A 13,026-nucleotide genomic window follows, 5' to 3' on the forward strand; every position below is an offset into this window, starting at 1 on the left:
TTGTATGTTCTTCCGTGTCTGCATGGGTTTTTCCCAGGAGCTGCAGTTTTCTCCCATCATTCAAAAATGTATGGGGGTGTAAGTCAATCGGGTGTAATCGGGCATTATAGGCTCGCAATGGCCTGTGACTGTGCTGTATGTCTAAATTTTTTTTTTAATTGGTTGTATGCACGTGAAAGCCACAGAGTACAATAGAATCTTATATATTGCAGGAGCCTTGGATTGAGATCCAAATTCTCAATCATTTTGCTGCCTAGAGCTCTCAACTCAAGAAGATGATGACTTTCCAACTGCACTTAACGATACTGCAAATGCAAGTCTGCTGCAAACTGCAACATGTGGCATATTTCTCACAAGCTGGCATAATCCAAAGACCAAGAATTTCAGACAACATTGGCCTTAATCTCCACACGCAGAGCGATCCTACCTTGGATGCTCTGCTGGAACTCTGCCTCCTGGAGGTAGTAATTCACTGTCATCAGTGCATTTGAAAATTCAAGCCTCTAGCTCAGTGGTTCTCAACCTTTTCTTTCCACTCACACACCACTTTATGTAATCTCTGTACCATTAAGTGCTCTGTGATTAGTAAGGGATTGCTTAAGGTGGTATGTGAATGAAAAGGGAAGGTTGAGAATCACTGCTCCAGACCCAATTGTTACTGAAATATTTTGCTTGAGAAAAACTGCCGTTGGCGCATTTCATTTCGAGTTATGAAACTGTCTATATAATGAGTCAATGAGGGATGATTAAAACAGTGGTCTTCAAACTTTTTCTTTCCACCCACATATCACCTTAAGCGATCCCTTACTAATCACAGAGCACCTATGGCATAGGGAATACAAAGTGGTTTGTGAGTGGAAAGAAAAAGGTTGAGAACCACTGCTCTAGTTTATTGCTTCCTGAACAAATGGATGCATATTACAGCAGTACACTTAGAAGACCCTTGGGATATGTTCTGCCCCAATATCTTCTTTCTTTCCTCTTTTGGTCTCCTCTGAAAAGGAAGGCTTGCATTCAGCTCCATCCTCACTGTTGCAATGGAGGCCAAAACATTATGCTCATACAGACCCATAAAATTTGTATTAATGCTCAAGGTGCTATGTGGTACATAAAACACTTCAATCTTCAAAGTGGTTCAGTGAAACCATTCTGTTTAATCACACATGGTTTGTTAAGTGAACACTGACTATATCATTTCACGCATGTAACATTATCAACATTAATATTGCAAACGAATTTTAAATTAAAATAGAATTATTATATTCTTTCTTTTAGCTTAAATTTTGTGTTATTATAAATTACATACTGCTGATTCTAAGGTTTTCTGTTTGAAAGAAAAGTGACAGAACTTTATCTTAGCTTAGGATTCTAAAGATCATATCAAAAGAGGGAAGCAATTTTGAAGGCGGTACTGAGCAGATACAATCAGCCAAGATCCAGCTGATCAACACAGTAAGCTTGAGGGATTGGTCAACTCTTATTCCCAGGTTCCTGTACATCTTTCTATGCTCGTCATTATTCTTATTGTTACTACACTAAGACTTTTGATACACAAGAAACCAATAGATTTATTTCACATCTTTAACTTTCAGTTAACGAAACAAAACTTAAAAGCTCCACTTAATTGGCAGACACACAAGAGTTTCTGACTGAAAATTGCATTATTAACTTCAAATTATATACATCTTCAGCACTAGACAGAAATATTGATTAGAGCTACAATTTCATTGCTTCAAATAGGCCAAACGTACAACATACATTAATTGGTTCTGCTGGGATTTCTCATTAAAAAAACAGACAAATCATGTTTGACCAAACATTTGAAGCTGAAACATCCAGCTAACACCCCTCCACCACCCCCAGCCCCACACCCCCCCCCAATCCCCGACATTTATTTCATTAACTATTGCAGAGCAACCTTGTACTTCTGATCTGGATGCCATATCAATATTAAAGTTGGTTACTACCAAATGATAGATTTTTAAACAAATTCTTAAAAAGTGTTTCTCCAGTTATTTGGTTACTAACAAAGTGCCAAACTATATCATTAATTTGTTGTTATTTAAATAGTACTTTTAACATGGAAGAGACTTTAATAAAATTTATTCCAAATGAACACATACAATAAAGTAAGATAAAGTATATACTAAAATTTGAACAAGGAATTTTTGAAAATAATAATAGGGCCTTCAAAAAAATATTGGTAGCTAATTTATTTTAATCTTACCAATGACAGAAATATCTGGCTGTTAACACTTTTTAAAGTTTCAGATTTAATCACAGCAAAAAATCTTCTTTGAAAAACTGATCTGGTTTTAAGAAAGATTTTAAAAAGAACAAGCCAACAACAGAAGTCAAAACCAGTTAGAATTTAGGAAACAATCTGTTCCTATTCAAAAGTCTGTCAATCAATGGCACTGCAGAACAAATGACATAATGGAAAATATTCTGCGGTCTTAATGAAGGTAAAAGTTGTGAAGTTTTCTGTCGATAGACTGGGTTTTTGCCAAAGTATAGCTAAAGCCAGACATCCCTAAATTGGTCTCACTTTTGCTAGCCTTCCCTACAATCAAGCCCAAATCAATTGAACTTTCAGGGTTTTTGCAAATAAATCCCACCATAAAATATAGAGAAAATCTTATATTTTCTTACAAGTAGTCAAAGAGAGAATGTTAAATAGCTTACCATTCTATTGCTCCTGTTGAACAAACAATTTGGCCTCTTAAGAGAATATAATGCACTCCATAACCTTTGGAACAAAGACAATTTTTTTTTCCTTTATTTGCCCCTGTGCTCCACAGTTTTAAATTTGTAATCAAACAATTCACATGATTAAAATGCACATTCCAGACTTTATTCAAGATTACTTGTGTACATTTTGGTTTGACCATGTAGAAATTAAAGCACTTTTTATATATAGATCCCCCATTTCAGAAGCAACATGATGTTTGGGACAGGTGTTTGTGATTATTCAGGTATGTTTAATTGCTTTAATGGTGTAGGTATAATATTGCTTCTAAACTTTGATCACCTTTGGAGTCTGCAGTTGCCATCTTTCAACATGAGGACCAGAGTTGTGCCATGAAAATCAAAGAAGCCATCATGAGGTCGAAATCCCAGAATAAAACAACAAGAGAGATCACACAGACCTTAGGATGACCAAAATCAACAGCTTGGAACATCATTAAGAAGAAAGAGCGTACTGGTGAGCTCAGTAATCACAAAGGGACAGGTAGGCCGAGGAAAACTTCCACTGCTGATGACAGAAGAACCTTCATCATAAATATGAATAAAGATCCCCAAACACCCATCCACCAAATCAGAAACATTCTTCACGAGGCAGTTGTGGATGTGTCAATGACTTACTGTCTGCAGAAGACTTAAATGAACAGAAATACAGAGGCTACACTGCAAGAAGCAAACCACTAGTTAGCTTCCCGGCAATATATTTTTCACTTTGTTCATCAGATATTTTTTTTTTAAATTGTTCATCAAATAGAAAAGAATGCCAAGCTGGAACCATAGCAAATCTTCCTTATGTCCTCTCCCAGTTACAGGGTCCTCTTAGGATGGCACTGGGATCTGATAAAGCCCCTCTGCTGATGCCATTGAACTGTGTCCGATCTGTTTGATTTTGGTCATTCCTCAATGATTTCCGACGATGGATGAAAACTATACTGGCAGGATTTAAATGAAGCCCAGAAGTTTGTAACCCAATTTAATTCCTGAACCACCTCGTGTGGTTCGAATTCACACAGCTAGTAAAGCATCAAAAGCTTGCCCAAAATCAGGCATTGATTGTTGTGACAACTTCATTAGTTCGTGATACTACATAAGGATATTGAAGAATGTTTACTTTCATTACATGGCAAAAGGGTTTTCGTGAAAAATAACCACCATAATCTGCATTGCAGTCTTGACTACAAGCAGATAGTAATTAATTTTGTTTGCCAGTGAAATTAATGAAATTATTCTTTACAGTTATCAACATTTCATTGTATTTAGTCCATCAAAAACGCTCTTGGCAATTCAGAACTTATGGCACAGTTTGTGCAGACTAGAAACAAATAGCAATTCTACAATTCAGACAGCATCTTGGTGCTAGTAGCTTCCCCTTAACTGGGAATCCTGAATCCCAGAAGCATTTGATAATGATCTCTAGATTGACTTGATGATCTCATTTCCTAATAAAGTGAAAGACGCCAAGGACAAAAATGAATTTGACCATATCTCCAACTCTGCTTTCAAAAACTGACAGCAGTGGCAATGAGAACAGTGTGAGTTTTCCGTAGATAACCTTTGCCTCTCATGCCTTGGCCTTGTGGCTGAAATTCTGAAATGGTGTTCACTGGTAAATAATTAGTTCTGACACTCAAGTTTAAATGTGTTCATTGCAGATTACTGGTCACCCATGAGAATAAAAGGAATTTGGAGAATATTGTTTGTTCAATTTTAGCTCTATTCTTTGAGACACAAAGCATATTTCTCAGTTCATCCATTTTTTTTTAGTTCGTTCAGTTTTCCAGAACAACAGGTGGGTCGAAACTGCTAACTGCTATACATTAATTTATCCTGTCATTCAACTCAATTCTCCTCAATTTTGTGATTCTTTAAAATAATCCAATCAGTCATTAGAAGTTCTGAAGGGATCAAACAAATGTGTGAACCTTTTCTTTCACAGGTGATCACAATATCAGAATCTTTTCGAAGCAGGTAACTAACTGTGTGATATAATTCAGAATTCAGGATGGAAAAACATTTTTTATACTGATTCATTATTAAGTTTTCATTACCATTTGCAAGAAACTTGTTATTTCTTTAAAAATGGATTGTTGGATTTATGTTTTTTTTAAATTTCAGCTATTCAAACATCTAGCTGTTCATTCATTCCCCAGAACTCAATATCTTACAGAAATTGCTAATTCTGTTCTGGCCTCTCTGCCACAAATGTGTTTTTCCACTCTTGCTCTAAACACCTCTCCCTACCCAGTGAAATGCTGCCAAGTTTAGTTTCTTAGAATTTTCCAAGGGGCCCACAGAAGTTCCCAATGCTACTTACTATGACCAGCAATTCAACCACTCTCTCGTTTATTGAAGCACACAGTAATGTGATTTGGGATTGAGTATGCCTGTCATTTTCCCATCCTAGCACCTCTATTCACCGATTTCCTCTTGGTGCATTCAAAAATGAGCAATCACCAAAAACCTCTTCAAAATCTTTGTTCACACATAAATAAGGCTCATCCCATCACAATCACATTGTGAGTGATTGATTATACTCACCATGAAGATTTGATTTAAAACTTTGGCCCATGGATGGAGACACTTTGCCTTCCTGCATGTTGATTGAGAATACTTTCCACCATCTGCCTGCTAAATCAGATCAGATATCAGATACTATTTATTGTCATGTAATGAAACAGAAATGCAATCTTACACGAAATTGTCTAGTCTGCCATAAGGCAAAGATTCATCATTAGCATTGCCCAGTGATCAGATAAAGAGAAACAAAAGAGAGCCCCCTCAGAATCACCGAGTTTCTATGAATTCACCTCCAGTGCTCCCATGGCCTCTGCAGCTGCACAAGACTCCAGTTCAGTACAAACCATCAGCAACCTGAGCCACTAAAGTGAGCTTGTGCTCCATTTTATTACATTGCATTTTAGTCTCTCCCTATACGCAATGTGGCTCCATCTCATCAACTAAGAACGAAAGAGTCACAGAATAGTACAATAGACAATAGGTGCTGGAGTAGGCCAATTGGCCCGTCGAGCGAGCACTGCCATTTATCGGATCATGGCTGATCTTTCTCTTTCAATAACCAATCCCAGTCTTATCCCCATAGCCCTCAACTCCCCTGCCCACAAGAGCCTTATCCAACTCTCTCTTAAATCTCTCCAGCTAATTCTCCCCCTCTACCCTCTGTGGCAATGCATTCCACAGATCCACAACTCTCTGGGTAAAAAAATTTCTCATTTCTATCTTAAATGGCCTTCCCTGTATTCTTAAACAATGCCTTCTAGTCCTAGTCTCTCCCATCATTGGAAACATGTACTCTGATTTCACCCTGTCAAGCCCTTTGATAATCCTAAATACCTCAATCATGTTTCCCCTCATCCTTCGAAACTCCATCGCATATAATCCAAGTCTTTCTAACCTATCTGCATAAGACAATCCTGCCATCCCGGGAACTAACCTTGTAACCTCTACAGCAAGTACGTCCTTTCTTAAATATGGGGACCAGAACTGAACGCAATACTCCAGGTGAGGTCTCACCAGGTCCCTGTGCAACTGCAAGAGGGCTTCTCTACTCCTATACTCCAATCCCCTCTTTATGAAAGCCAACACACCGTTCACCTTCTTCACCGCTTGCTGAACCTGCATGCTAGTTTTCAATGACTGGTGAACAAGTACGCCCAGATCCCTTTGCATTACCCTACTCCCTAGCTTAACTCCATTTAAATAATATTCTGCTCTCTTGTTTCTGCCTCCAAATTGGACAACCTCACATTTACTCACATTAAACTTCATCTGCCATCTTTCCGCCCACTCCCCTAAACTATCCAAGTCCCCCTGCAATTTCCTGACATCTTCCTCGCACTTCACACTACCACCCAGTTTAGTGTCATCGGCGAATTTTCATATGTAGTTATTAATCCCCTCAGCCAAATCATTTACATAAATGGTAAACAACTGAGGACCCAACACAAATTCCTGCGGGACTTCACTCATCATATTCTGCCATCCAGAAAATAACCTGTTATCCCAACCCTGTTTCTTATTTCTCAATCAACTATCTATCCATGACAGCACCCTACCCCCTATACCATGCTCCTTGATTTTGCGAACTAGCCTCCTGTGTGGGACCTTATCAAAGGCTTTCTGGAAGTCCAAGTTCACCACATCCACTGGAACAGGCCAGTAAGCCTAACTCATTCACACCAGCCACTGGGCACTCTTCCATATTAATCCCATTTCCCAACATTTGGTCCATAGACTTCTGAGCCTCAGCAATTCAAATGCTCATGTTGACATTCATGGATCTAACAATATACTGCATTAAAACACTCTCTTATAGAATATTCAAACATTGTGACCCCTCTAAGCCTTCAACACTCAGGCAATTTATTCAGGTGCCCTGCTGCTTGGCGAGGACGATCATGTCTCTCCATCTATCATGACCTATGACCCTCCAAATTGTAGTTGTTGCCTTCCCAGTTCTTCTTTTGTGAAGGCTCTGTCTTTGAGCTGAAACTGTAGTCAATGTTGAGTTCATAATTATTCAAGGGAATAATTCTAAAGTGGTTTCCTGTTGCCTTCTTCAGTTGCAGTGCCCATACTGTACAGATAACCCTGGCCATTGATCAGCAAATTCATCTGCCCAGCGTTTTTAGTTTTACAACCATAAATTCCAATTTGTAGAATCTGCTTGTAAAAACCATCCACAATCTGCAATCCATGGCTTCATGTAACACTGATTTGGAGGCTAAACAAGTTCTACACCTTTCCCAAGGGTGAACTGTAGGGTATCAGAGGGAAGGAGCACCTTACACCTCCTTTTGCTGAGCAATTCTGCAGCACTAAAGCTGGTACTCAGGCAATACCAGTTAATATTTGGGAAATTTAAAAGTTATTTTTATTGTATATCTCTGATATCTGCCTACATATCTATTCCCCAATCTCCTGCTGACCATTGGGATATCTGTAAAATATCCCATCAAGGTGACAACACCCTTTTTTGATTCTGGAATCCCATAAATTATTATTTTGGATCAATGTGTATCTATTGTTTGTTTGTAGGGTATACTGTGTGTCTGTGTATGTGTGTATTTTGGCTAGAGATACACGGTTTTGTCAAGTTGTACAATCAGGTGAACTTGAATTTGGCCTTGTTTGAGGAGCCTTCTAGGATACCCACTGTCAATAATGAAGCAATCCAACCTTTGACTAAAAGTCCAATGCCTCCTTCCATCATACTCCATCCTAAGCCTCACCTGAAAAGTCTATTTCCTGGGATATTGGGTTGTCAGTACTGCCCATCCTTCAAGCATGTCTCAATGATGGCAACAATATCATGAATCCCTGTTAATTAAAAATTTGAGTTAATTTATTTTCATGAGTTGTACCTCTTTCACTAAAATAAATGCAATTTAGGTTTGACTTCTCTTGATGTTCACTTACTCACTCTTCTGCCTGTTGGACTTACTATTTTTCCTCTATGTGAGTGTAAGTCTCCCTCTAAACAACTACCATGATGAAATTCCTACTTGCCGCAATTGAACAGGCACTTGTCAAGAAAAACTATCATCGTAAACTAATTAAGAGAAAATAAATATATAATATAAATTATAATTATTCATAGTAATCCTAGTGCAAAGAAGTGACTTGCAATGGTCGTGTACCATGGGAGGTTCAAACGTGTGATTGCTATTGGAAAGAATCTGTTCTTGAACCTAGAGATGCTGGTCTTCAGGTTTTTGAACCTTCTCCCCAAAGTTAGCATAAAACTTATTATGTGATATAATTCAGAAGTCAGAATAAAAAGACATTGTGACTAGGCTGATTGGGGTGGGAGGAGGGGGTCCCTTTATGATGTTGGCTGCCTTCTTTAGAGAGCACCTCACATAGATGCCTGCAATGGATGGGAGGTTATAGCCTGTGATGGACCTGGCTATGTTTACCACCTTCTGCAGTCTTTTGCGTTCCTGAGCACTTGAATTGCCAAACTAGGCTGTGATACAACCAGCTAGTATACTTACTGCAATGCACCTGTAGAAGTTTTATAGAGTATCTGACAACATGCCAAATCTCCTCAAACTCCTTTGAAAGTATAGGCGTTTGTACACCTTCTTAACAGTTCCCTCAATGTGCTGACTTCAGGAAAGACTTCTGGAAAGTGGACTCTCAGGTTTGGACTCTCTCCACCTCCTACCCAGCAATCCAGACAGAGGTGTTGTCCCTTCACCTCTCCTTCCTAAGATTAACAATCAGCTCCTTGAAAGGTGTCCTTCAGAGGCCAATATTGTTGTTCTGGCACTTCCCAACCAGATTCTTGATCTGCATTCTTTTTTCTGACTCATTATTTCCAGTTATTTGGCCAAGAGTGGTGTCATCAGCAAATATGTAGATTTAATTGGAGTTGAACTTGGCTACACAGTCATGGAATTGAGTAAGAGACTAAGCACCCAACCTTGGGATTTCTCTGTGTTGATGGTCAGGTGATGTTGTTGATCCACACTGATTGGAGTCTGCCGATGAGAAAGTCGATGATCCAGTTTCAGAGGGGTGGACAGAGTCCCAGAACCTTCAACTTGGTCATGAGTTTTGTTGGTATGATGGTGTCGTCAATAAACAACATCTGGTCAGAGATTTTCCTGTGTTCTTGATGATCTAATAGTAGGCCCTTTTATAGTGAAAATTAGTGATCTGTAAAGAAAGGTTTCCTCTGCCTTTAAAGTGCTCTACTTGCCTGCATAAAAGGTCCAAAGGTAGATTGGCAAGTCCAGCATGATCCAGGTTCCCTCCGTCAAGAATGATAGAGTCAGAGGTGGAGTGAAGTTGCTCCACCTCCTGCGTAAAAGTATTGCCATTGAAAGCAGCTCCAAACAGGAAGGTAAGATGATTGGTGACACGCTGATTGCCCCGTCGCCCTGCTGCACTGTCACAGAGCGGCCGGTGGAGCTGTAAGGCAGGGCCTGCTCACTTCACCCCACTCCCTTACACTGCTCCCCCATCCCTTTTTCTCATGCCGCCCGCTCCCTCATGCCGCTCCCCTGCCCTGCTCTCTCACCCTGCCTGCTCCCTCATGCCGCTCCCCTGCCCCGTTCTCTCATGTGGCCTATTCTCTCATACCACTCCCCCACCCTGCTCTCTTACCCCACCCTCTCCCTCATGCTGTCCCACTCCCTCAAGCCACTCCCCTGCCCTCTCACGCCACCTGCTCCTGACAGGGCTGTCAGGCAGCGGGGCGGGGGGACCGTCAGGCAGCGGGGCGCGGGGAACCATCAGGCCGCAGGGCACAGGGGGCAGTCAGGCAGCAGGTTGGTGGGATTGCCACAGGGCAGCCACTGCTGTGCTATGCATCCCACCCCCTTTTGCTCTGGGAAGGCAATGCGTTGCTCTGGACTACATAAAAGAACTGTGCTATCCACCTTTTCTGTACTCTGCATAAAAGGTTAATTGGCCTTTTTTTTTAAAACTTGAACAAGCAATAATGCGGTTTTTGTGCATAAAAACCCCTAGAGTGGCGGGTCAACGAGATGGTTTTTGTGATTGACCCCATTCCCTGCAAACTCAGTTTAAAACTTCCCTGATATTCTGGCAAAGATGTTGGTCCTACACTGGTTAAGGTGCATTCTGACTTGCTTGTGCAGGTCCCATCATCCCAAAAAATTATCCAGGAACCTGCGTCACTCTTTCACCCACACACTCATCTTAGCCATATTTCTATTCTTTTACTCACTAGCTCGTGGCTTCAGAAGCAATCCAGAGATGACAACCATTGAAGACTTGCTCTTTTAGTTACCGTGCTCCCAAAATTTATGTTCCAGAACCTAATCACATTTTCTACTCATGTCATTGGTACCTTGACCTCTGGCTCTTCACTCTCCCCTTTCAAAATGTTCTCCAAACTCTTCAAGATGCCCTTGACCCGAGCATCAGAAAGCAACATACCGACTCTTGTGCAGCAATGGGAACACCTGTATACCCTCCCATCATGATAGAATTACCTACCACGATCGCTTTCCCAGTCTTCTGTTTCACCACACCTCCTGCAGTGCCACAAACTGGCCTTTCACTGCCCTTCTCCCCTGGGAGATCATTTCTCCCGACAAAATCCATCATGGTATATTTCTTAGAGAGAGCAATGACCACCGGGACTCCTGCACCACCTTTAAAATTTCTGGGTTTACCATCTTCCAAGTGTTCCTGTGAATTTCTCTTCTCCTTCAGTCACTGTACTGATCAAACCTTTATCTATTGTAACTTAAATGTGTGGCAACTCATTATTCACCAATTTTACTATTCTCAGTCTTTAAATTTCTTCCATATATATTATTCTATACATGTTGTAACATGGTTGAACCATCGTAACTCTTTATCTCACTACATCAAAAAGTGTGTTTAGCCTAGTGGTTCTTAACCTTTTTCTTTCTACAAACATACCACTTTAAGTAATCCTTATGCCATCGGTGCTCTGTGATTAGTAAGCGATTGCTTAAAGTGGGATGTGAGAGGGAAGGTTGAGAATCACTGCTTTAGACCCAAATGTTACTGAAATATTTTGCTTGAAAAAAATTGTCATTGGCCCATTTCCTTTGGAGTCCTGAAGCCATGTACATAATGAGACAATTAGATAAGATTAAAATAGTGGTTTTTGAACTTTTTCTTTCCACCCACATACCACCTTAAGCAAACCCTTACTAATCATAGAGCACCTATGGCATTGGGAATATTTAAAGTGGTATGTGAGTGGAAAGAAAAAGGTTGAGAACCGCTGGTTAGCTGTTATGGAGTTAATTGTTTGCAATATGTAATCATTTATCTTTTTTTCCAAAAATTAAATCTTCACAATTTTATTATAACTTTTTTTTTTAAATGTTTCTCAATCCCAGCTACAAACATTTCTGTTTTACATTCATATACAAGAGTAAACACACCAAGACTTCAGTAAAATCTGATTTGGAAATAAAACACATGTCCTTACTTTGCCAACTGTTGTCAAATTGGTCATGGGTGAAATTCTAATTCCAATCCATGTTTTATTTCATCAACTAATATTCCCTCTGAGATAATAATGGAACCCAGGCATTTTAAAGTATTCACACAGTCAATATATTTGTATATATTGTATAGAACAGAATTATATATATATATATATATATATATATACACACACATATATATAGTACAGAACAGGCCCTTTGGCCCAAAAAGAAGGAGCAGAATTGGGCCATTCAGACCATCGAGTCTTTGAATCAGGGCTGATGTATTTTTCCTCTCAACATCATTCTCCTGCCTTCTTCGCAGAACCTTTGACACCTTTTCTAATCAAGGACATATCGTCCTCTGCTTTAAACCTACCCAATGACAGCTTTCAGAGCGGACTCGGTATCTCATCCAATATTCTTGCAAACTAGTTCAGGTGCAATGATACTGTGGTGAACTGCTGTACACTCATTGATCTGGTTCTGCCCCACTCTGTAACAGTACCCATAGCTCCTCCCTCTTGACCCTGTATAAAGGCTCCAACACTATTACCCCCTTGCCAGAGAGTCTAGGTCTCAACATAGGATGACCTTCGAGTTTATTGTAAATAAAAGCCTATTATTCTGTAACTCCCGTTTTTTGAGTTTTAATAGCACATCAATTTTATTTACAATAATTTTTTTCTAATACTGGAACAATGTTTGAAGCCATACAAGCTGAAGATCAACCCACAATTGCCAGAAGCCTCAGACTGCTTTGAACTCTGGCTACACTGCTTTGAGGTCATTCTGCAAAATACCTTTGGAATCACGGCCACACAAACAAGCTGCACCTGCTCTTCTCTCGGGTCAGTCTTTGAATGTTTTCGATGATCAGGGATGTCTCAATTATGGGGAGGCAATGGACATACTCAAGGACCAGTATAGGGAGAAAGTCAACAAAGTATATGCTAGGCACATGCTGGCTTCCCACAGACAGCGATCGGGTGAATCGCGCAACGAGTTCCTCTGGGCGCTGTGGGAATTTGCACGAGCGTGCAACTTCCAGTTGGTTTCAGCCATCCAAAACACGGAGGTCATGATCTAGGATGCCTATGTCGCAGGTGTCAGGTCAGACTACATCCACTAGTGGCTATTCGAGCAGAGTAAGTTGGACTTAAAAGGAGCGATTAAGCTTGTGAAAATGTTCGAGATCGCCCTCCGTAACATGGAAGCTGACTCGGTGAATGGCACAGGGTCCACACCGGGGTCACCATCTTGGGACACGGGTTTACAGGCTAGCAGTCCACTTCTGCATACGAGGAGTGAGCCCACCACA

General features: G+C 40.3%; 1 protein-coding gene across 8 annotated transcripts in view; it reads right to left on the reverse strand.

Moving 5' to 3' along the window:
* The window catches only part of LOC138755103 (coiled-coil domain-containing protein 102A-like), a 656,806-nt gene that overhangs the window by 587,071 nt on the left and 56,709 nt on the right, over positions 1-13,026 (reverse strand). For all 8 annotated transcript variants that reach the window (XR_011352030.1, XM_069920398.1, XM_069920404.1 and 5 more), the window contains exons 2-4: positions 7,995-8,082; positions 5,284-5,373; positions 2,686-2,749 (exon numbers count right to left, since the gene is read on the reverse strand). The gene's annotated coding sequence lies outside the window, so the exon portion shown is untranslated. The remainder of the gene's footprint in view (positions 1-2,685; positions 2,750-5,283; positions 5,374-7,994; positions 8,083-13,026) is intronic.

This window comes from Narcine bancroftii, chromosome 2 (genome assembly GCF_036971445.1).
Source record: "Narcine bancroftii isolate sNarBan1 chromosome 2, sNarBan1.hap1, whole genome shotgun sequence".
Classification (NCBI taxonomy): Eukaryota; Metazoa; Chordata; class Chondrichthyes; order Torpediniformes; family Narcinidae; genus Narcine; species Narcine bancroftii.